The sequence below is a fragment of the Watersipora subatra genome, chromosome 2 (assembly GCF_963576615.1).
Source record: "Watersipora subatra chromosome 2, tzWatSuba1.1, whole genome shotgun sequence".
NCBI lineage: Eukaryota > Metazoa > Bryozoa > Gymnolaemata > Cheilostomatida > Watersiporidae > Watersipora > Watersipora subatra.
In genome coordinates this window covers 67282205-67309221 of record NC_088709.1, presented here as the reverse complement: position 1 = coordinate 67309221, position 27017 = coordinate 67282205, and the positions used below count along the sequence as shown (strand labels likewise).

The 27017-nt window shown below is 31.7% G+C and overlaps 1 long non-coding RNA gene across 1 annotated transcript; it reads left to right on the top strand.

Moving 5' to 3' along the window:
* Positions 1–22682: 22682 nt before the first annotated feature.
* LOC137388659 (uncharacterized) lies at positions 22683–26376 on the top strand. Its single transcript, XR_010977986.1, has 4 exons — positions 22683–22822; positions 23810–23908; positions 26042–26113; positions 26218–26376. It is a non-coding gene; the product is annotated as an uncharacterized lncRNA (long non-coding RNA).
* Positions 26377–27017: the final 641 nt, after the last annotated feature.

Sequence of the window (27017 nt, the reverse complement as noted above, 5' to 3'; positions counted from 1 at the left end):
ACAATTTTATTACCAACCAATTTTTTTACTAAAACAAACATCATCTAATAATCAGTTTTTTTCTAATCTCAATCAATAATCTAAAGAATTCTCCTAATTTTATTTTAGTCAACTGCTATAAAAACACGAGTTATATTTTCTTATTAATCTACATGCATATCATTGAAAATTTACTTTCAACAGTAAAGATCTATCTCTGTGCTAGGTCGCCATACCTGTGAGATCTATCCAAAACTGCAACAGTCCTACCACGTGAGGATTAGAGATAACTCTACTACAAAAGTTGTTGATGCTATGAATAAGATGAAAAGAGAGACATCAAAATGTGTATTTCTTAAAACCCATGAGCCGTGGCATCCACAATTAAAGAATCCTTTGGCCTTTAACTGTTCTTTAAAGACAACTCTACTTCTACGTCATCCGTATGATGCAGCATTTGCTGAATATAAAAGGTAAGTTGCTGACTAAAAGTTAATTTGTTGAATGTAAGAGATAAGTTGCTATCTAATTCCGTACTTAAAAACCTTTGTGAGTCCAAAAGACTCAGTTTTGAACTGCGTGAGAATAAAGCAGAAAGATCTCTGACTTGCAGGTTTCTTTTAGCTATAAAATGTATTTTAATTGAAGCCTCTTTAGCATATTTTCTATTTTCAATAAAATTCATTTGTTTTATTTACACTAAATGTTTTTTATTAATGACTTTTTATAAGTAAAGTTTATAATAACCCTACAACCGAAATTGAGCGAAGCGATTGTCTGAGAGCTTTACGATAAATGCATATGTGCACACAACTCACAACAACTAATCAAGAACGGCAATCCCAAACCCTTGTGTCCAAATCTCATCAACAAATTTAACCATTTTTGTATAGAGTCGTTTGAGTATAATAACGATACAAAACACATATACAACTATTTCAATATGTTACCAAGTCTTTGAGGTTTGTAGACAATATTCTAAAACTAGCCATCTGATCGGATTATACATAAATAGACAGATTAATTTGGCCTAAAATCGCCATTAAAACTTTGACAAGCCATTTTTAATCAAAGTTAAGACTGGCCAACAAAACGCCGAAAAGGCCGTGCGATGGAGAGTGGAATAATTAAGTCGTGTGCATTTCACAAGGGATTTGTGCACACTTCACCAGTCTATGGCATTGTCCAATTGCCGAAGGTTTCTGTAACTAACGTAGAAGTACTGAAAAGTAATCGTTTCTTTTTTGCCGATTTCAGAGTAACTGACGTTTTGGACACTTATAATGAGTACTTTGGTATTCTAACTGATGTCCAAAGCAGTGAAAGTAAAGGAAATGACGATGATATTATTCTAAAGATTCTTATAAAATTATTACAGTATTTAATTATAAGAATAATTATTCGATTTTATAAGATTTAATTATAGGAATAATTATTCGATTTTATAAGATTTAATTATAAGAATAATCATTCGAATTTACAAGATCGAAGTATATAGTGACCGATGTTGGGCAATATTTTACTGTTATTACTTTTTCTAAATAATTTTGTTAAATAGAGTTTCTAAAAATCTAGATAAGTAGCACAACATCTTAATATTGTTGCTATGAAGTTTTGAAATGTAAGCAAAGTTGCGCATTGGTTTTCTATTATTACTGTATTACTATATTAATAATATTGATTACTCTAATAATATAAGCGCAGTTTACTTCTAATATTGAATTTCTCTTATTGCAGAGGAGAAATATAAACATATAATCTTTTATTTTCATTATTGATGTTTGTTGTTCATAATAACACCCAGTACATTACAGCTACCATTGCAGCTACCATTGCAGTAATCCTATTGCGCTGCAGTTCCATTTGACTACTAATATTGCATTTCTCAACTATCAGTAGCTTTTTTTTTCCAATATCAGTTTGGTCGAGGGCTGTATGACAGGGGAATTTCTAATATACCATTTTATATTATACAAATGAACATAAGAGTCCTTTGGCGTTTAACTCTTTTTAAAGAACAACTAGACTTTTACATCAACTGTGCGATGCAGCATTTGCTGAGTATAAGAAGTAAGTTGCTGAATAAAAAAGGTAAGTTTCTAAAAAATTAGAGTTAAGTCATTAATTATTAAAAAAGAGTTGACTAGTATAAAATCTAAGTGACTAAATATAAACTGTGTGCCATTGAATATAAAATATACTTGCTATATTTATAAATTAATTAACTGAATACTACGGATAAACTGCAGCCTGTCTATAATATTTAGTTAATAGTGATAATGATAATTTGGAAGTTGCGGTATATAAATGATCTATTCTTGAATATAAGACTTGAGATGGTAAACAGAAGAGGTAATATGCTGAGTATAGAAGGTAACCTACTAAAAGTAAGAGGTAACTTACTGAAAATAATAAGTAACTTACTCGTAGTAAGAAATAAATCGCTAAATACAAGAAGTACATAATAGAAGCTAAGTAGGAGCTAAATAAAAGAGGTAAAGTGATGATTTTAATAGGTAATCTAATAAATATAGTTTTTAAAAAATAATAATAATAATAAAATATAAGGTACTCAATATAATAAGAGTGTCACAAAGGAGAGGTAAGATCTATCCAAAGGTAAGGCTATCTAAATCCGTATTTAAAAGTCACACAGACTCAGCATGCACTGCTTGAGACAAAAGCATAAAATTTTTTGGCTTGTAGATTTGTTGTAGCTAGTAAAAATAGTTAAATTGTAGCCTCTTTAACATGTTTTTCATTTTGAATCTAAATAATTATGAATATCTTTATTTATTTTAGGCGCCTCCTCCCTACAAAAGGGGATACAAAAAAAAGCTCAATTGAGGGAGTTACAATAGACAAATTCTTCAACCTTGCTAAAAAATCTACAAATCCAGGTTAGTGAGACTTGCATTACATTGCATGAGTTTGCTCTATCTTTAGTCCTTGAAGGTCTGTCGGCTCAGTCTGTTGGTATTGCTTTAGCTCAGGCTCCCCTAATTTTCTTTGGTATAACAAATTTCAGTCAAAATTCCGAACTACCTTCCCATTTGATTGGATTCTTCCTTGCAATGGCGTATGCAGCAAAGCGTGGTGTAGTCTGTATACAGGAGAAATCGCTGGCAATACATGTAGGGCAAAAAATGTATGACTGGAAGTTTTAGGCAATGGAACAGGGCCATTTTAAATTTTTTGCAATATATTTTCCATAATGAACCATGTCATTGGTTTTAAAATTATAATACGTTTAAAGAGTTATCAATCAGAGACTTTTAATTCAAACGAGCTCATAATATAACACATTAAATATAAACACCAATGCTTAGATACATGGATTTGAATGTTAACTGAAGTTGCCTGAAAACTGTCTTACAACAGTTGAACTATTTGATCAGTTAGGTAAAAGCTATCAATGTTCCTGTTGACATAATTTTTGTGACTAAATCAAAGTATCGTCTATTGTTTTCAGCCTACATGTCTTACCTCAAGAAATACGCTGCAAGATGGTCACGCCACATGCACTACTGGCTGGAGCAGTACAATGGACTGCTGTATGTAATGATATATAATAACATCAAAGCTGATACTGAGAGAGAAATTGAGGAGATGCAGAGATTTTTTGGTTATCACTTCAATGACACTAAATTCAGGTAAATAGAAACATTAATTGTGAATTATGCAAGCACTTTGTCTTATCTTCCCTTTCAAAATGGTAAGTTAAATTGATTTTAATGGGATTTGCTAAATTAAAAATCTAACTTTAATTAAAGTTGGTTTTAGTGTATTTAGTTTATAAGGACAATTATTTTTCAAATAAAATTTCGAGTTTTGTAGTTTTTTGTGTAGACACTCCTGTTTCACAGTCGTTGTTCTACAGACTGTAAATCATTCTCAACACCAGTTTGACTTGCTAAATCTCTACATTCAGACTATCATACAGGGCCAGATTAAGTTCATTATTTAGGGTTTACAAGAGTATCATTTTGTTCTGTTGAAATTTACAAAATTTGTTACTTTAAACTAAATAAAGTTTATGTTGCAGCTTTCCAAACCATTACGAATTTCATTAGTTTGTATTTTATCACCATAGAAATCATTGATTTAATCTGATGATCAGAAATGATATGATTAGAACAGCCACCACACAAAAGTTTAAATAAAAAGACTTCATAAATCATTTATTATGTAGCTTACCAAAGTCGCATGCTGAATGCAGCTCCTACTTCAAAATTACTATAAAAATATTTAAATAAAGATTAATAAAAATTAAACCAATATCGATAAATGAAAGTTTATGTCAGCCCTGTTATTGTCTGCTCCAATGACAAAAAATCTCGTTCAAAATTTTTACATCATCTTTCTTTGCTAATATATTGCGTTTCAACTGATTCCTAACGTTATAAAAAATAATTTGCTAACACTAAGTAATTGACATTAATAAACACACCATATTTCTACTGATAAACAAACTATGTAATTGAAAATCTAATTTCACAATGGAAAAAAAACACATTCCTCAAAATTGATAAAACTAATTCGATAGTTTTACGTGTTAATTTATAAAAAACATTTATTATAGCATTTTTAACGCTGATTGAAAATAGTGAAACTTTAAAAGAATAACTTTCAATGAAGATGAGTTTTACATACAATGTAACTTCAAACTTTTAACCAAGTAAAATATAGGGGTCATAGATTGTCATTCAATACTTTCTTTTCAATGTAACCTTATTAGCTAACTGTTCTAATTTTTGTGAATTTTTTTAAACTTTGGTGTGGCAACATGAAACAATGAGCAAAATTCAGAATTTTGACAACTACTTGTGTATGCTATACTATTCGAAACGGTTCATTGTTTTAATAATTTGATTGTCTTGGTGAAACACACCAGATTTGGAAGAGTTTATCAATTCATGTATATGTGACAGAAAGATATAGTGTACTACGCTATGCTAAGCTAGGCTTGTCGGTTCCCAATATGTAGACTGGTATGAGTAACAAAAATTATTAATTCTGAATTGAAAATTTACAGTTATATAATGTCTATTTATAGAGGTCACTGTTGTATGATGAAGTATCCATACAATGATCAACTTAAAAGAAAGCCAAGTGAAGTTGATGGCTACAGGGTAAGGATATAAAACAGCGATTCAAGTCTCATTTTAACCTGAGATTAAACTTGCAAGGTTAAATTTTGTTTAGGCAACTTTATGCCTTAACTTAAACTATAGTTTACTGTAATGTAAAAGAAGTCTGGGACACTCCTTCCCATGGCACTATACAAATTTCAAATAAGCTTCACCGTGGTGGCGAATTATATATGTACGTATTTGTATATCAGCATACGCATGTATAATAAACTGGACATATTAGAAAAATGCAACGATGCTCTGCCTCTGCTTTGTGAGGCTTCTTGTTTCTTTTTTTTATTTGTTGGGAGCTGTATTTTTTCATTTGCTTGGTCGTGTTGAGGCTAGTCAGCTCAAGCCGAGTCGCAAATCAACTTCAGACAAATAGCAGTCGTTGCTGAATGCTTATAAATAGTTCTTTTCAAACTTTTGTAAAAAACGCAAATATTTTTGTTTGTTGCTATAGCTATTGATACCATGGGTGTACACCCTGACATAGTTTCTGTTTATTTAAAACATGCATAGGGATCAAATCAGTAATTTCCACACCCCGAGAGATCCTCCGTTTCTTGTTGCATAACTACGCTTTGAGATGTTGCTAGGGCTCCTCTATTAGAATAGCCTAACAATCGGCTGCTAGCAATTTTATTAATCAAAAGAGTTTTATGATAGGCTGACATAAATAACTAAATTGTTTTATTTTACAGGAGATGATTTACAGAAGCTTAGGAGATATGCATCACAAGTTTGAAGCTTTAGCTGAAGAGGCAAATAGATTATTATTAAAGAGATACCCTGAGAAAAACTTATATCTAGTTAGAGGGTAAACAGTTTGAGTTGGTAAACAGTATATGAAAACAAATTAAATGATATAAAAAGCGGAATAATAAATACTTCATTGGTTATAAATTTTTAATAATATTTGGCCTATTTATCATATGTGAAATTAATCAATCTTTATTACAGTTGTATAATTAGGGAATGAAAAGAACTGACTTGCATAAAAATCATTTTTATACTATTATTCAGTAAATAATAACTAATGTGAGTTGAGTACATGTCTGTATTCAATGGTTATCTATTTATATCAACAGAGCTGATATTGCATCAAATTAAAAATGAACTATTTTAACGTAAAGTCTGCATGAGTGTGGTTTTGAAATATATTTGCATTTTCATGTGCATAGGCATTTACAATTAAAACATAATCATAAAATCTTAAAATACAACGATGAAAACTGACTCTAATGTGTACATATTTTTGTTGCTAAGACAGAAGCTATCAGCATGTGTCAGCTCTGATGTGTATTTCTATTTCCACCAATTGTGTCAATATATGTATGCCTATAACCTCTTGGTGTGTGCTGAAAACCAATTTGGTGTGTATATATTATTTAGTCCATTTTTTGTATCTGGTGTTTAGCTCATTTCCTACATAACTTTATTAGTACAGGTCATAGTCTTGTAGCATTTGGTGAACAGTATTCCTACTAATTTCCTTTTACGTATTATACCTACCTGTGAAGTGATATCTTAGATTCAATAGACTCTGCTTCCACCAAACACTGTTTTGCGTTATACAACAGTATATATAGGGTTAGAATGCAAATTTTTTACTCTTTGGAATTAAGAGAAAAAGCCCCTAACATTAGCATTATAAAACAGTTTATTTAGCCATTATAGTTTTGTGCCAGTAGTTTGTTATAGTACAACACACAAAAACACAAAATGGGATGTAGTAATGGGAACTCATTGCTGAGTCACTAGCACTCAATGGAGTGGGTTGATAAAAGATTCAATGCTATCTGCAATGCAGCATATTAGCAACAAATTGCTGTAAAGGTCATAACAACAAACATGTAAAAAAAGCCAAGATGATTAAAACACTGAAAAATAAAGTGTCAGAGATAGCACTCAGAAAATCAGAAATAAAGGGAAAGAGCTTCTGCCTGCTGTGCCTAATATTTAGGTGAGCTATTTTGGTCATACATCTAAACAAGAGAGTAACCCCAGTTAGGGAGACCTTAGCAAAGTGACTTAGTGAAATTCAACCATAAGGTTACAAGCTAAAGTGAAGATGAGTTTTAGGGCATTTCAATGCAGCTTGAGACTTGTTGTTCTCTAACTGATCATTGCGCAGCTCTAGATAGAATGCAAATTATACACTCTTTAGAATTAAGAGAGAAATCCCCTAACATTAGAATTACAAAACAGGTTATCACGCAATTCTTTTTTGTGTCAGAAGTTTGTGATATCACAACACAAAAAAGCATAAGATAGGATATAGTAATGGGCACTCATTGCTGAGTCACCAGGATCCGAGGTGGAATGATGAAAGATTTACTGATAAGAGCAATGTAGCGTATTAGCAGTAAATTGTTCTGAAGGTCATCAACAAAATAAGTAAAATGGGACAAATATAATTAAAACATTGGTTAAGAAATTATCACAAATAACGATCAGAAGATCAGAAAGAAAAGGAGGGAAGTGCTTTCTGTCAGTGCCCAGTTTTTGTGTAAGTTATTTTGGTCATACATTCAAACGAAAGGGTTAAGGAGGTAAGAAAATCTTACAAAAATGACTGGTTGTTGTTAACCATAAGTTTACAAGTTCAAGTGAAGATGAGTTTAAGGTGAGGGTGTTTTAATGCAGTGTGAAACTTGCTGTTTTCTGAATTAGATTCTGAAATATACCTCTTTTGGAGCATAAGCCAAACAGGCTTGGTATGAGCTGAGCTGTGGGTTAGACACCAGCCAGCTGTGTCTCGGTTTAATTAAATTTAGCCTTTTGCAAAACAATATTGTTGATTATCACTGATCAATAGCTATCTTGCTATTTGCCTCAAACAAGTATTTTGGCTTTGTTGTGCTTGTATGCACAGCACCAGCCTCAGCCTCAGGTTCCGAGTCTACAAAGTATTTTAGTACTGAAATCCTTTCAGTGGTTGTGCACGACCTTAACTGGATCAGCATTTTTTCAAAAGACTCAAGAAGTTTACCTCTGTAGATCCAGTTTGGGCGTGCCTGCACAGAATTATGTATTGTGATGCATAGTGTGTAATTGAATTTAGTAACAGCCTACACTGGAAATTGATTTTCACAAAATGGCTGTTCATTTTATTGCTTGTCTGATGTCATGACCTTGTTTAGCCACGGTCCTGTAAGATTGGTTCTTCCAGTATTAAAACACCATTGATTCTGGTTTTCGGTGTGTCTTGGCTGGCCTAGATTGTATTGAACAAACTCACAGGTTGACTTCGTTAAAGGCGTTGGCCAAACTGGAGGTCTTCAAGATTTGGCAAATTTCTTTTGGCTTCGCCTTCCCTTTGTGATTCTCTATCTTTAGCCTGAATGTATATTTTAGGAGATAGTAGATAACAGGCTGTGCAAACTGCAGTATTTGCCACACCCACTGGTTCAGCCAGGTTTCGATCCATGTTGATCAGGCTCTATTAATAGTCATGTTAAATTTTCTCATGTTTATTTTTGAGTATAGCTATTTTTTTCCAGTTTTACTTGTCGCCATGTTAACTTTTATACTATGCTTACTTTGTCTCCTGTTTACTTTCTCCTGTGTTCATTTACACTTTTAAAGTGTATTACATGACATTTTCAATAGAAACCATTTGTCCCTATCTTATACATGTATTATTTGAGATTGGTTGGGCCTAACTGTCTATATATTATTTTGTCTTGTGATTTCTTTTAACTCTTTTGTGTTGTTACATATACCTTTTTATCAAGGCAAAAAGTAGATAGTTGGTGTTATTTTTTGGCAAACCATTATTAAAGTCAATTGAAACCCATGTTGAACTTTCTTTCATATTTAATTTTTGGCTACGGTTACTTCACTGCCATGTTCACTTGATCACCCTGTTTACTTTTCTATATTTTTACCTTTCCGCCCTGTTTCCTTTTCCATGTGTTTACTTTTTACTATATATAGTTTCTCTCATGTTTAATTTATTCATATTTATTTTCCATTTTGTCTACTTTATTTTACGTACTGTATACTTGATAGCAAATTACAGTTTAAAACCAAGATATATAAGTTTTTTTTAGAATAGCCAGACATTCTTGAAGTGTTTCTAGTAAAAACTTCCATTAATACAGAACTTTAAAGGTTCTTCCTAAAATACAAGAGCTTGGCAGTGCTTACATTTAACGTTCTTTTGCTCAATATGAGTTCCATCAGACTTAATTTATTGACCATTGTCTGCAGGGATTGCACGAATCATTAGAATCATATAATTTTGTCAGTAGAAAAAATTGTTTTACTTAGTTTGGTGAAAGATTAATATTATCCACAGCTAGTTTTAAACATAGTTGTGTTATTATTAATTTTTGATTGTTAATACTCTTTAAAACTTTTATTTTAGTTTTAATTTGCACTTGAAAATAAACATAATCAACCATAACAAATTTTAGCGAAAATTTTCTTTCAAAATTTCATTTTATGAAATTTATTTTATTGCATGCAACTGATTGCCCTCTGAAGCTACACATATTGTTTGGGTACAAAACCTAAAAATGAGTATATACAATGTAAAGGCATGGCAAGCTGCGACAATTTCGCACACCATGGAAGCAAACATTATAAATGTAGTTGCTGTTGCAGTCATTTTGTAACTTAGTACAATGCTGTCAGTTAAAACTATTTGTTGCTTTAAATTAAGTATTAGTAGTTTTAATACTTTTCAGCAGTTAAAATCACATAAGTTTTTAGGGGGAATGTGAGAGTTGCTGTCTCCAGTTTAGATATTGTGGCAAGAGTGGGCAAGTCCTACTTGTGCAGTTTACACAGCATTTTTTGTGCTACTTACATGTGTGAAGGAAGCTAGTTGTTGATATCCTAGAAGTCACTGTTATGCTGCATTCATTGTATGTTACATCAACTTAACAACCATTTCTCACAAAAATCCGGCAGTTCTACCTTGACGTGTGTGTTTGTTGAGTGTGTTTATCCACCTTATAGAGCAGTCTTTCCTCGATTCAGCCGTATGAGGCCAACTGAATTAATATGAGTAGTAAATAAATTATAGAGCGGTCTTTCCTTTGTTCGACTTGGTTGTACGGTTAAATCTACTTCGGCATAGACGCCGTTTAGACTGCCTATTGTTAAACCGAAACAGTCATGTTTTGCCAAAATATCTACAGTGAAATAAATTGTTTATAGACATTACCCCAGTCGTATGAAGCCAACGGAAGGTCATGTGAACGTTTGTTTCTTCCAACCACCTAGACAATTCTTTTTGCGTCAAAAATTACCTACCAAGTTTCCACTTCGAAAAGGTAAGTACTTCTCATTCAATGTTGTATTGTTCATGAACTGCCACACCTCCATTACTTAACCCTTTCACTGCCGTTCATATACAAATTTATTTATCGGCCTACTGCCAGCCATTTTGCTGATATTGCTTATGTATCTGCCTTTGTATTGCTTATGCATTTGTTAATATTGCTTATGTGTATACAATATTTTTTCAATTTTAAACTCTATCTAGAACGTTTTGGTTATATATTTTACTAGTTGAATTACCCGAGTTGTCTTTCATACTGTAAAAAACTCCAAATATGCAGTTTGCTGAAATTTTTGCCCCAATCAGATCGCATACACGTATGCAGTTATACATGCCAATAGTTTTTAGGATAACAATAGAACTCTACAATGTTTTTGACAGCTAGTCTACAATGCATCAGTCTCGAACCACTCAAATCAGAGTTGTCCTATTTTTGTACAGAGAACTGATAATGAAATTGACATTGCTAAGCAAACTGAAGTTTTTCAAACTGGCAGTATTGAAGAATTTCGCATGTTTCAAGAAACTCTACAAAATATTTTGCTATCACCAACATTTATTGAATGAAGACTCCTCCATGATTAAAACACTAGTCAGGGCTCACCAGTTTTTTGTCTATAGCCTGTGTTTTGACACAGTATATACAAACAGTGCCACAGTAATGTGGTTGTGTTGATAAATTGTACTATCTGCAAAATCTACATGTATAACCCCACAGCCAGTATGATGTCGAGGCAGATCATTTATCCTGATGAGGTGTATGGTGAGTAGTGGGTTTCCGACTCTCTTCATGTGGCTAAATTATTACCAAGACAACATTGACTCTGGAATTCCCTATCGCTTAGTCAGTTTAAACCAATAAACTAGAGGGAATGCATGCACTCTTTATTCATTTGGTAAACAAGGGCAAGACTAATAGTTATGCAAGGCTGACAATTTAATTATTTTTCAAGCTGAATACAAGCATATTGATTAGTAGTGAGTAGTGAGCGTAGTGAGTAGCCACCACTACTGATTTGTACAGACTACCATGTCTGCATTCCTTTCGTGTTTTAATAATTATCAAGTATGTAACTCAGTTACATAATAATTGTAAGTCACATTATTTTTCCTTAATGGTTTGAGCGGTAAACTATCACACTTTTTAAACAAAAAAATACTCACCTCATAAGGTTTTTCCCTAGCAATCTCAATCTTGCTGTTGTTAGTCAGCCTCTGATGGCATGCTCTGTTAATCTGAAAGCCCTTGCAGACAAGTTAAAGGCATGCATCAATGAAAACAGACTTTTTCAGGCTCTTTAACAAGTATTTTTCAGTTTTCTAAATATTGACTAAGTGTTTGAATTGTGGGCTCGGTCAATGGTATCGAATTAATTTCTTGAGAACTATTTATGTAGGCTACACCAGCCATGGCATAGCTCAAACCATGCATGTACGACCAGAAAAATAAATTAAAGGTGGCAATGCTTTAACTTTGACCTTTGTAATAAATGGACATACTGCAATTCACTCTGTAACAAGACAGTTATATTTTAGTGTAAAAAGAGACAATTCCTTAAAATTTATCAAGTTCAAAATGGGAAAAGTGTCCCACTAGTAGGAATGGGATGCATGGCAACTCATTGGATGCAAATTCTACACCATACAATCTATCAAGTAAGTGCAAAGAATTGTCACTGAAAAGAAGTGCTGATGGAAATGTGAGATAAAGTACCTTGGACCACAGCACATTACTGTGACCACTTAAGTAGATAACAGAGAGCAAAGTGTATGAATATCAATATAACATGTGAAAAGTCACTAACATATGATTGGCTAACAAAAGCACACGCAGCATTAGTAAACAACTGTATAAAAATAGGTAAAAACTGAACACTAGTAATTCAATGAGAAGACAACTCCAAAATGTTAGAACACCAACTGTGAACTATTAAGTTACAAACAAGTCTTATAACAAGTTTACTGTCAAATTTGCTTTTAGAAACTTAATATTAAAAAAAATTAATAATACAAACAAATTGGTAAAAATCATAACTATGTATGCAACTAGAAATCATAATTATGTCAATATGAAATGCATTCAAGAAGTTCAGGTTTTTCACATTAATCTGAAAAACTTTGTCCCTTTAAAAGATTATCATGTTATTCAAAAAAAAGTATTCAAAAAATTACTGAAAACCAATAAAGGTTACCAAAAGAAATTCTAAAAATACCATAGTAAATTCTTGGGAAAATTTTATAGATCCCGTTGTCATCAACAAGTTTGTGAGAATTCTTTTGATCCTACTAATCACTATTAAAAGCTGAATCACAACATGCATAGATGGTGTGATGAACAAATCTGAAGGACTCATAGAAAGAAGAAGCCTTTATTATTTAAACCTGCATTCTCTGCGCTTCTATTACTACCTCAGCATCCATCACATTGTACTACAACTTAAAATACAGTGCACTCTCAGGATACATATTTGATTTGTTCCAGGGTTGGTGCCGTATGGTTAACAAATTGCGTGTAGGGGTACAACATCTGTAGTAAATATATAATGCAAATATCCCCTGTTAAAAATCGTCAAAATCTTAAATAAGTGCTGTACATATTAAAACTTATTAACAAAATAGTATGTTAACCTTAGTAACTATAAATACCTACTATAACTTTATTGTATTTAATGTATTTAGTAGTTATGATCTGCAGTAAAATGTAGTGTTATAATGTATCAACGCATACTGTAGGAAGTTCCTACCTTTAAATAGAAGTGCGTATAACATAAACTTTAAATTCATTTTAAATAAGTTTAGCTTGCCAAACATGCACACTTGAAGCAAAGTTTTAGTATGTATTTTCAAGTATAATTGTGCTGAGTTTCCACCACTAGCGAAACTAAAGTTTCACTAAGAAGTTTCTGAGTTTGCTTTTACTATAACTTTCTACCTAATTTGCTAAAAACCCATACAATGCTGTTTTCGTAATGAAGCAGAGTTTTGTTAGCGGGTTATTGTTAGATCACCGCTGAAAGGAATCGCAACTCTAACTTTGCTACTGGTTTTGAAGGACAATCTTACCATTTTACAAGAAAGAATTGCTAAACTGAGTGAAATACGCTGTCGCGCCTATTTCAGGCATTGCGTAACTACGATGTACTTTCAGCGCGCAGCATTTCGGTGTCTTTGTTGTTTTGACGTACGTAATTACATGTAGCACACCGGCTGCCAAATTTTAACTTGGAAAAATTTGTATGGTGAAATGCAAAAATCATCATGTTCTACTATGTAAGATGAAAAAATCATATATCAAGGTACTCGTATCTTGAGGGTGCACTGTATTGCATTTCTGATAAGCTAAATTTCTACTGGCTGCATGATATGTTTACTGTTTGAAATAATACCACAAATAATGTTGGAGCCAATTGTTCATACGACAAAACTAACAAGGCCTTTTAATTGATGAGGTCAACTTATCAAGCAAAAAACTAGAATTCACAAAAAATAATCAATCGAGAAAATCTCAGATCATGATAAATACAGTGAGAATATAACAAAACAAAGTGCTGTGCAAAATCTAGAAACAAGTGTTTAATTGTGCATTAACGACGAAATTGCACAAAACTTTAATATATTTTATCAGAAAGTATTAGTATTTTTTTATCATTTGGAATTTTTTTTGATGTTCGAGATGATTGAACTGCCAGTATGTTTCTAAAGTACAAATAATAAAACTTGAATGCGATTAAAACTCTCAGATTAACATCACGTTTGAGACGACGTCACTAGTTGCTATCAACTATTACCTTTATGTTGCAGAGTTACTCGTCTCGAATCTGTTGGTTTCTTTGCAATTACAGTATAGACGTCATAGTCACACTCTACATTGATCTGAGCATTATAGGCTCAACCTTAATGAAAGATGCCTAGCCTTTTCGTGTAACACGAAAAAAGCCGTTTGCTCAATTTTTGCCACCAAAGGAAAATAACTTGACAAGTATGAATTAAGCCCTGTGGCTACTAGCGTAACTCTGCACTAAGCACAAACTAATTAATTTTAAAGCAAAAAGCAATCACCTCTGTTTTGCAAAAGAAAATCTTTATTCTTTGCATTAAACAAAATAACTACATGTATAATTAGTTTGCAGTAATGTTTATTAAATTAATTTTTTAACATCGTTTTAGATTGTGGTCACATGTCTTTATATTTGTTAAACAAACAGTTATTTTTTTTCTGAGAAATAATTGTACTGTAGACTTTGTTAGGCTGCTGACTGAAAATTGTTCTTAGAATTTTCATCTGCTAACATAATTTTTATGTTAGTTACAATGGCCAAGTAAAAATGAATTATTAGTTTTTATAAGTTTTTATAAGTAATAGAGCTATTCTACCGAACAGTCAAGCTGGCAAAAAGCATCTCGACCTCTCTAAGCTAGTTGGCTCTGCAACTAGTTTGGAGAGGTTGAGATGTTTTTACTTAACATTTGTGCTGACCATGATGCAGGTATGTCATCACTTCAGTTGAGCGATTCATACTCTGGTACATTTGCCTGTCTTTTTGAAACTGTTGAGAGAAGTTTTATTCTTTATTTTGAAGCTCAGTCAGAGTACTCTCATCGGCTGTTTTAGCTGCTATCACTTTCTAGAGACATCACATCATCACATCACAAGACCTGTTTAGAGTTCTCTATGTAATAGACTGTGACTGGCCTGATCGATATCTTATGGTTCACATAGTTATGGCTGGTATATGTAACTAACCCAACAAACCTATTCACTGACAACAAAAACACATATTCAGATGTCTATGATCATAGAGCAATAACGATTATAAGCAATTATAAAGAGAAGACAACTTCAGCAATATAAGATGATTTTAATGATAAATAAAGTGGAGAAGACTCACCATCAAAATGCATACAGTGATTACACATTCTAATGAGGTAACAAAAAGTGAATAAATGAAAAAAACTATACTTTGCCGTAGACCTAATATAGACGTCATCATTAAGTATCGTTTCTTTATCAATTTTCAAAAAAATTCATGTTTGTGTTTATTTATCTGTATACTTTACAATAACTCAATCACACGACAACATTTCAGACTGTCAGAGGGGGTAACTCTGACAATGAACCATCAAAAGAATCAGTTTCATAGCACTGAAACTGATTCTGATATCACTATTCTCAAATGCATGCAATAAAACACAATAATTTGAGTTTTAATACAATCAACAGGAAATTATTATAAAAAAAACGATCGTATTAACTTTTGGAGCGTACTTCTTCAATGTACTCCCTACATTGCTGGTTTGCATAATGCCTAGAACAATAAGGAGACGCTAGTAGTGTCTAAATACAACATAGACACACATTGAAAAAATTTGTGTAGCACACTGAAAAAAAATATTTAAAAATGTTCGCATTTCCCTATTTGAAATGTTTAATAATCTCTTTCTATACAAAGATATATGGCTAACATTTAGAATAGTCTATAGCTAAAAATAATTTGCAACTAAATCATATTATTTATTCCAGGCTTTAGGCGTTTCTCACTTTAATGTAAGAGTATCTATAGTACACTGATGGACCATTATTTGACCAACTGACACATTCAACCTTTAAATATCATTGTCTCTTTCATGTTTAGTAAAACCAAACTATTATTGATTCATTGTACAAAATAGTTTATGCTTTTAAATAATGCTTAATTAATTTAATTGAACACTCTATTAGCTAGTCAAGCAATAATAGGACCAAGCTAGCAAGGTATATTTATGAAAATGTGTTTAACTTGTAGTTTTCAATTTGTTATAACTATAAATTGTAACATTTTAGAGCTTCTAAAAATCATTGTTAATGTTTATTTTACCCTTAATAAATTATTTCATGCAACAAATAAAACTGGTGAATAAAAATAACTGAAATATACATGTTACTTTTATTATGTACATTAGTATTTATTATTATTTTTATTATTATTAATAGTAATATTATTATTAATACTGTGTACTTTAGTAATTGTTATTATTATGTACATTAGTACTTATTCTGATTTTTATTATTATGACCATAAGTATTTTTGTTTATTATTATTTGTTATTATTTGCAATTTTAGACTTGAAGTTGCTTGAAAGTTTTATAGAAATGTACCACCCACTTCAAAAATTGGTTTAAAGTTTTGGAAAAAAAATGCACTCGTTAAAATTAGAGAAATCCACAAAAATTAATTTTTATTTAACTGTTTGACGCATTAACAACTTTTGTTCATTGCTACAATTCTTCTTGTGCTTGGCTGTGAAATGCTACACACCACACTCACTGCTAAAATGGTCGCAAGTATCAGTGTGAATAGTGACTAAAGGTTGAATTGCTCGCAAACCTAATAAACTTAAATTGCTGTGCAAAATTTATTTCAAGCTTCCTTGCAACTTATTATACTAATCTATTATTCTTTTTTAAGAAAAATCTAGATTAGTACCTGCTACTTGCGAGAACGGTGAAAACGTGAAAAAACCAAAGTCAGTGTAACACAGTTTATGTTAGACTTATAACTAGCGGAATGTTTAGAAAGCTAGCATTTACAACCATAGTATGGAAAAATGTTACTGACAACAGATGGTGGATGGATAAACACTTGATTTATGTCTGAAGTATTTTCTATGCTCTTTAACAAAGTATGCAGTTGCTATAGTTTACGCCATTCTACATGTATAGTTGTTATAACAATTATTAAGTTTTATGCTACAGAGACCTGATAGTTCAACAATCATCGTCTGCGTATGTAATGCTCAAACTTAGTCAATTGATCGATCAAACTTTCTGAACAACAGTGCACATTTCTTTATGAACATCAATTTACCTGTCTGGGACAAGGTTTTTTTTTGAGCAGTTACTTTGTGTGCACAAGAACTTTATTCAGTTGCACAAAACCAAGTGTTTAAAACTATTTCAAGCTTGATACTTCTATGTTGATACTTCTATGTTGATACTTTTATGTTGATACTTCTATGTTGATACTTCTATGTTGATACTTCTATGCAAATAAATAAGTTAATGGTTTATCATTCTACAGGTTTTCATTTTCTGTAGCAGCCAACCTAGTTAGCTATGAGTTTGACATAAACATATACACTTGCTATCCAATTAATTACTTTTTTGAGTAATTTAGAATCCCATAGTTCAATTGATTAATGTCACTATATGTCTTCACTAACATTATTCACAGACATTGCTGTACAGTAAACACTAAAGAATAACATTCAGTTACAAATAGTTTTCCTAAATTAAAAAATCTATTTTTGCTATCGTAATTACACAATTTAACTAAAAAAACATTAAAACAATTCATTCCTCTGTTATATTGTTGAGCTATTTACATGTATGTATTTTGTAATACAGTATATTTGATATACATTCTTCAAAATAAAAAGTTGACATTAACCGCAAAAAGCTGAACTAAATTCTTTATGTTGTCATAATTACTGCAAATAAACAAGTTCTAATTATAAATAATTTTCATTACAAAGTACATTTTTCATGATACTTTAGTGCATTCACAATAAATCCATGCAACACATGCTGCTAGTTTTACTTATTAATATGCTGTTGAGTTGGTATAACGTTAAATTATATATAAATAGTTTACTGATAAGCTTTAAATTGTATAAAACTAGTTTACTGATAACTATTATTGTCTAACATGACCATCCAAACGCTGTACGCAATAATACAACAATGCATTAGACAAATACGGAAATGTTTAACTTTTTTATATTATGCTCTTCTTGTTTTACAAATTGAAACATCTAAAATTGATATCAATGCTTAGGAAAGAACATGACATCTTTTCAACTGGTAGCAAATAATTAGATGCATTTCACAGCAAAAAGGATTAATGAACAGAAAAGGCCTTTTTTCTCTGTGAACCTTCAACACATCAATTGAGGAGCTGTAAAAAAGTATGGTTAAAGCTTCAACCAAATTATTAATACATCATTTTACAATAAACCAAAATAAATTGTTGATGAACTTCTAATCTATGCTCTTGCTAAAATGAAAGTATAACTTATAATGTGATGACAAATGATTATGTGAATATCAAAGTACCTGGATAAAGAATAGCCACTTTTTTATATAACTCAACAGCATCCTTATAAATTACCTAGAGAGTGAATTGACTAGAAAATACTTCTAATTATCTAGCATTTGTTAAACCTTCATCAACCTTAGTACAGTAATATGTTGTTAATTCAAGTATTTTTATTGTACGAGCCCAAAATCTCTTTTTTGTTAAATTCTTATAGCTTTGCCAGGTTGCCAGGTTTTCAGACTCAAACCTATATCATGTTGTGTAAACCCTTAAAGATGCTACCTTGTGATGCCCTACTTAATCGTAACTACCATAAATTGCTAAATTGCTAAGCTGACATAATTGTGACACATCATTATACTTAACTTGTATTTACAATAATGATAAATTTTACCGATTGTGTTATATCTGGCCAATAGTGTGACTACTAGGTATTGTGCTGAAAAAGTAAAATATGGGCACTTTTTTGTCTTCTCTAACAATTTCAGTGGCAGAGACTAAATGTGGCTAATTTTAATGTCTTTAACAAAAATATCGATTTGATTTTATTCATTATGATCTTGTTAGCGAATAGAAACAGGAGCAAGAGAGAATATGACAAAATGATTTTTGGAATATTGTAAAATTGTTGAGTAAGGTGGTGCGTAACCATTAACTTCAGGATTTGTGTCAAATCAATTGACAAAGATTTTAACTTATTGTTGGCTCTCTGGCAGACGTATAATAGGTACCAGCAGATAAAATGTTATTTGTCAAATTCAAGTGTTAAACTTTGCCAGCAACATTATATTTAGTATGCTATAGAGTTAATTTCAGAACATTTTTGGCAGCCAAAACCTCAAACAGACCTCAAACCAGCTTTGCCTGGTACGCATCTTTAAACATAAGTACCAGCAGCTTTGCCTGTCTGCCAGATGACAGCAACTTGTTGATCACACTATGGTTGCTTTACATCTGATTATTGCTCAACAAATATGTATTGAACTACAACTGTGCGCAGAATAATGTTAAGCAAACTGTTCAGATGCTAACAAATTACTCTTGCATCTGCTATAACCTACAAAGTTGAGATTGAACAAAGTTTATTTTGAAAAGAATTTATGCATAGGACAGCTAAAACCATTTCAATGTTTCAAATCAGTGAGCCAAACTATGTATTAGTAGTGTTTAGGTTAATAAATTTATGATTAACAGTGCTATAAATGAGATATGTTAGGCATAAAATATGCAGTTTATGATGCATAACATAGCAACTGGCAGTATACCTATGCTATGTACCAGCTATTTGCTGCAGTACCTATGCTATGTACCAGCTATATGTTGCAATAGCTATGCTATGTTCCAGCTATTTGTTGCAGTTGCTACGTTATGTACCAGCTATTTGTTGCAGTAGCTATGTTATGTACCATATATTTGTTGCAGTAGCTATGCTATGTACCAGCTATTTGTTACAATAGCTATGCTATGTACTGGCTATTTGTTGCAGTAGCTATGCTATGTACCAGCTATTTGTTGCAGTAGCTATGTTATGTACCAGCTATTGGTTGCAGTAGCTATGCTTAGTACTAGCTATTTGTTGCAGTTGCCATGATATGTACCAACTATTTGATGTAGTTGCCATATTATGTATCAGCTATTTGTTGCAGTAGCTATGTTATGTACCAGCTATTTGTTGCAGTAGCTATGCTTTTCACCAGCTATTTGTTACAGTAGATATGTTATGTGCCAGCTATTTATTGCAGTAGCTATGTTATGTACCAGCTATAGGTTGCAGTAGATATGCTATGTTTCAACTATTTGTTGCAGTAGCTATGTTATGTACCAGCTATTTGTTGCAAAAGCTATGTTATGTACAGCCTATTTGATGCAGTAGCTATGCTACGTACCATCTATTTGTTGCAGTAGCTATGCTATTTACCAGCTATTTGTTGCAGTAGCTATGTTATGTACCAGCTATTTGTTGCAGTAGCTATGCTTTGTACCAGTTATTTGTTGCAGTTGCTATGTTATGTATCAGCTATTTGTGGCAGTACCTATGTTATGTTCAGTCTATTTGATGCAGTAGCTATGCTATGCACCAGCTATTTTTTGCTGTAGATATGTTATTTACCAACTATTTGTTGCAATAGCTATGCTACTTCATTTATTATGCTACTGTTAAGTCTTCAATAACCTGATGGGGTGTGAACATCTTCGACGTTCATTTAAAATGATTTGCTTGTTTTTTTAAACAGAAAAGTAAATTCTGCAATGCTAAAATATTAAAAAATTATTATGCCTAAAACAAAGCAAAACAACAAAATATTTTACAAGAGGCGGTACTACCCTTTTGCTGTCTATTAGTATCCAGGGGTCAAGGTTAGGACAAAAGAGAGCTTTCGCCGATACTCCAACTCGTGAAATTCGAAATGGTGGACCGACCCTGTGAAACCTGCTCCAATTGATCATTTTTGTATTTATGAACAATGAGCAGCTATTTTAATCTCTGTTTTGTTGACACATATGTCAGTCTATCACAACCAACTAGATTGTTGCAAAAGTTGTATATATACTAAATATAACGCTGTACACACATTGTTTTTTTCTTTTGCAAGCGGCGTGAGATAGATTAACATTCAAATTGAATTTGAGAAATCGCCCGACTTGGCACTTATGTTATATGAAATTTGTTACTTAGTGCGAAGCAAAATATTCACATAACTTTTTAAGTTACAGAGCAAAGAATCTTATCTGTTAACATCAATCTTTGTTTTTGATTCAAGTGAAAACTAAGATTGAACTTAGGTTTTTGTTTTGCCTCGGGTTTGATTTTACAAAGAAAAATGTCAAATTTGAGCATTTGTCTTGGTTTTGAATCATAAAAAACATTGTTCTAGTTGTCCAGAGCAACAATTGTGACATTATTGGCTTTCAAAAAATGTTCAGTGTCCATTAGCGAGTAAACTGAACTCATTAGTCAGTTTGGAAACCAAATCATGTGTTCGCACAACAAAGCACTCAAAATTACAAAACTTATTACTGATGTGAATCTTTTAACAATTCTTGAGTAAAAGTTTGGGTAAAGATTTTTGCATTTCTAACTTCAATTTGTAATACAAACGGCTCTGTTAAAATTTACCAGACAAATTGTGCTGTGAATGTGATATTATCTAAGCAGTTACCAAAGAGAAAAAAATATGTTCTAAAAATCAGTTTTTAATGAGGGTGGCTACCTGAGGAATCAGCTTCAAAATAAAGAAATTTTTTCCTTAAGTCACATGTTTTAACCTGAATTAAATTTTGCCTCTTTATCATAATTTTCTATCTAAATCTTATTAATAAAACCTCACATTTTCTGTTTTCCTTACCATCATTAGATTTTATCTTGACATAAAATAATGTTTGGGAAGATTTCATGCAGGCTTTTAGTTATTCCCGCTTTGCACTTCATTCAAAACACAAGTCGGAGACAGCTCAAAAATAGTTTTCAGATATAAAATGAATAAGGCTCTTAGTTTTTTTTAAGAACTGTTTTACTAATATAGCATGCATGAAATGACAATTAGCTGATGAATTCTAAAGCTTTAGCTTATATTCAACCTAGAGTAACAAGAAGTCAACTAACTAGAGTTATAGATTTTAAAGCTTGAAAATTCCCTATTTTTTCAGACTTGAGGCATTAAAGACAAGTTTGTGTATAACTGATTTAGTTACTAATAGAATTTTGATTATTTTAGCATGACTGTTTCTTATCAGCCACCTAGAAATAGCTAAGTAGCTATTATCATATTGTTTGTGAAGTTTCACATTTTATAAACTACAACATTTGAACATAAAAATTTAGGTAGGTGTCATTACCAATAGTTAAAAAAGTGATGGTTGGCACTTTTAAGAATAAATATAGTTATAGTTATGAATAATAATTAAACAATTATTGTTTTTATATGCACATATGAACACAAGTGCAATAGTTTTATGACATATGCGGTCTAACTAAATCAAACTAGGCATGAAAAATGTTTACAATTATAAAACAACTATATGCATTGACTGTTCAAAATTTCTGAACTAAAAATGGTCACAATTTGTACCAGGTTTTGGAAATAAAGCTTTGCTTTCATTGGCCAAAAACCTTGTGTTGGCATTGATATGATTGGGTGATGCTAGCTACTTTAGTATCAGATGTCTCTCATGTACTTCATATCAGCCATACTAGTAAGTTTTATTGGTTGTTACGGATTGGCAGTCACAGCTTTATAGTTCATCTCTATCTTGTTAGAAAAGTCTCATTTTCAAGTTTTACTTTTTTGGGGTGAAAAGTGATGATTTGGTTCAAAGCTTTATTTTAAGTAGAAAATGTAAGTCATAGCATTAGAAATATTAGATTGATAATTAGGTTCCATTTTTTATTTATAGGTGAAATATTTATGACCATAATTTGTTTTATTATTATTTTATATACTTTAGTCACAATGATCTCTAGTTGGTTTCTAGTATATTTAAATGATATAGTCATATAACCTTCATTGTAGTCATTTGAATGTAACCTCCAGCTTTTGATTAGCTTTCAACTTCTCCATGTAGCATTGCTTCGCATTAAAAATCTGTGTATTATTTTTCATTAAATAGTTGAATTTAGATGCGGCTATCTAGAAAAGTAAGTGCTTTGTAATACACATTGTTAACATTTGACTTCATAGCAACACTGACCTAGTAACATGAAAAACTTTTTAGTATTCAAGCTTTCTGTCTGTTTAGTTTTTTGCTGAAAACGTTTTGTCAAAGGAACTTGTCAGAGATATGTGGTTGGCAGTGTAGTAACTAGATTGTACTAAATAGAATCTAGCCAGTAATGTTAGCTTTAAATTATAATTTTTAATATCATTCAAATGGTTGCATGCTGAGGGTATTATTTTTGTTGTGTTATTTAGAAAAAACAAACGCTTTTTAAAAATTTACGTTTTATTTATTGTAGTAACAACTTTTTTACATAACCAACAAACTAGTTATTTAATAAGTTTATCAGTATTTCAGCTTTTCTTTGGATATTTCATGCTCGAATATTTATGTGATGTGTATATTTTAACCAAAAAATAATTATCAGTATTTGATCTGTCAAACATTGATGGTTGGCAGTATAATGACTACAAGTAGATTTAGAACTTCAAGACTGTAGATTCAGTTCATTCTAGCATATATTGTTTTTACATTAAGTACACCTAAACTTAAATTTTTAGGTGGTTATAAAAAGATGCTAAAATATTTAAAATCACTTTTTTCATTTGGGCCATATAGCTGCTGCAAGTGGCTTTTACTTGTACAGATACTGAATAAATTTTTTTCAGAGGGATGTTTATTATGCAACGCTCCATCTTTACAATCTTCTGCTGTTTGGTTGTGGTCAGCCTGTCAACCTCTCAATCGATACCCTGCAGTACATATGCGTAAGTTGAATGTAATGAACCTATCTTCAGTTTGCTTTAGTAAAACTGTATTTTCTATATAACAGTAATAATAGTGTTAAATGACTTTTGAAAACAGGTCGTTGTACAAAAGATCTGTAAGTAAACCAAGAATTTTGGAAGCTGGCACATTTTTTATTAGAAAAGTATAAAAATCAAAGCAAAATACTCTATGGAATAATGTTTTTCAAAACTTTGCTCCCAATTTAATCACTAAATTATGTCAAATACTTCACTACAAACTTTTGTAGTCTTAGCCTGAGAGCTGTTATAATGGAAAATTTTTGTCAGTTCTTTTAAATAATTTAATTGAGTTAAAGTTTAAAAAATAACAACATACTGTAAGAATTGAGTAAATAGATTCAACACAGCATAGTACTAGATGCTTTTCAATGTGATATGTTAGCAAAACAACAAGTTTTAACATAATATGGTCAGATTTATCATATTTGCCATGCAGTGAATTACATGCCACTGTAGTGATTTTGGCTTTACAATAAAATCTGGTAATAAATGGTTTAAGAAAAGCTTTCAGCAAGTACAAACTTTGTTAAACTTTCCGCATTCTAAAACATTAAAACAAGTGTGGTCTGATTGCATGGAAATACTTTTGTTCAACTTTTTATAAAAAGCTTTCATGAGCTTTCTAAGGTTTGAAAAAGCTTTCATGAGCTTTCTAAGGTTTGAAAAAGCTTTCATGAGCTTTCTAAGGTTTGAAAAAGCTTTCATGAGCTTTCTAAGGTTTGAAAAAGCTTTCATGAGCTTTCAAAGGTTATAAAAAGCTTTCATGAGCTTTCAAATGTTATAAAAAGCTTCCATGAGCTTTCAATGGTTATGAAAAGCTTTCATGAGCTTTCAAAGGTTATAAAAAGCTTTCATGAGCTTTCAAAGGTTATAAAAAGCTTCCATGAGCTTTCAATGGTTATGAAAAGCTATTCAACAAAATTTTGATAATTGAGTGGCAAACTATCATAACAGCTTAAACAACAGAAATATTGAGAAGCTGCTCAAATTTACAAAAAAATATTGTATAGTAGTTTGTACATTGCGTACAGTTATGTTATATACAGTCGTGTACAGTTTGTATATTGTGTAGAGTTATGTTATGTACATTCGTGTACAGCTCGTATATTGCGTACAATTATGTTATGTACAGTTATATACAGTTCGTACATTGCGAACAGTTATGTACAGTTAGATACAGTTCGTACATTGCGTACAGTTATGTTATGTACAGTTATGTACAGATCGTACATTGCGTACAGTTATGTTATGTACAGTTATGTACAGTTATGTCCAGTTCGTACATTGCGTACAGTTATGTTATGTACAGCTATGTACAGTTCATACATTGTGTACAGTTATTTTATGCATACAAACTGTACATAAGTGTACATAACATTCCTGGATGCAATGTACGAACTGTACATAACTGTACGTAAAATAACTGTAAGTCATGTACGAACTGTACGTAACTGTACATAACATAACTGTACGCAATGCACAAACTGTACATAACTGTACATAACATAACTGTACGCCATGTACGAACTGTACATAACTGTACAAAACATAGCTGTACGCAATGTACGAGCTGTTATGTACAAAATGTTATGTACAGTTGTGTACAGTTTGTATAATGCGTACAGTTATGTTATGTACAGTCATGTACAGTTCGTACATTGCGTACAGTTATGTTATGTACAGTTATGCACAGTTCATGCATTGCGTACAGTTATGTTATTTACAGTTATGTACAGTTCGTACACTGCGTACATTTATGGTCTGTACATTTATGCACTGTTCGTACATTGCGTAAAATTAGTTTACTAGTCTATATACTGCGCGAAAAAATGCCTACAATCAAAGTTTGTTTTAATAAATAAACTCAGTTAAACTTAACGTTATCAATACAATACTGGTGGGTAGAATTCTTTTAACTCAACGAAACAGCAAAAAGTAAATTTAGTTACACCATGTGACTGGTAATTATCAATTCTATTTCATACATTTTAGGACATTTTTAGTAAACTGGAGCTTGTTAGCATTAATCTTTACTGATTTATTGTAAGTATATCAGTACAAACACTAAATAAACTTTCTTGTTTGTTATAGAGACTGTCTCAGCCACAATATGATCTTCTGTTTCAACAATGAGTGCAGTAACATCGAGTGCACCAAAGACCAGTAAGTATTGAGAAAAAATTACAAGCGCCTGCGCATGCCCACTAACATGTTTCATAACAGATACAGTATACAAATGAACAACATCTGATTGTTTCTTCTTACAGGCACTGTGCAGAGAAATACGGGGAAACCTGGCCTGTTTGTGCTGATAGTGGATTTTGTGATCCAGCATAACTACAAGAAGCTGAAGATATATTTGATTTATATCTATGATTTAGTATTATAATAAAACAGCATGACAACCTCTGATTTTTTTAAACTAACTTTTCAGCAACTTTATGAAATACCAAGGTCATACTTTCGGTACATACACTTTTACGGTAACTGACAACTCTGATGTCATATGTATCTTTGACATAAGTATCTGTTGTCATATGTTTTTGACTTGCATTTTGAATGAAGTGCAAAGTGTGAGTAACCATTCATGCAAGAATTATCAATAGCAATAGGAATACAAAAAACTTTCCAACATCAATTTTGGTGCGTGTATATAAAAATATTACACACTAGAAATTCCACTGTCATATAGCCCACACCCAAAGAGATATTGGAAAAAAAGGAAGGGTACTGATGGTTGAGAAATGCAATATTAGCAGCCAAATGGCACTGCAGTGCAATAGGATAGCTGCACTGGTAGCTGTAATGTGCTGGGTGTGAGTGTTATTATATACAACAAATAGCAATAATAAAAGGAAAAGATTATATGTTTATATCTCTCCCCTGCAATAGCAGAATTGCAATATTGGCCAATATTAGAAGTAAAATGCACTGATATTATTAGAATAACCAATATTATTAATATAGTAATAATATAAAACCAATGCACAATTTTATTTACATTTCTAAACGTCATAGCTAGCAATATCAAAAAGTTGTGATATTTATATAGATTTTTAGAAAATCC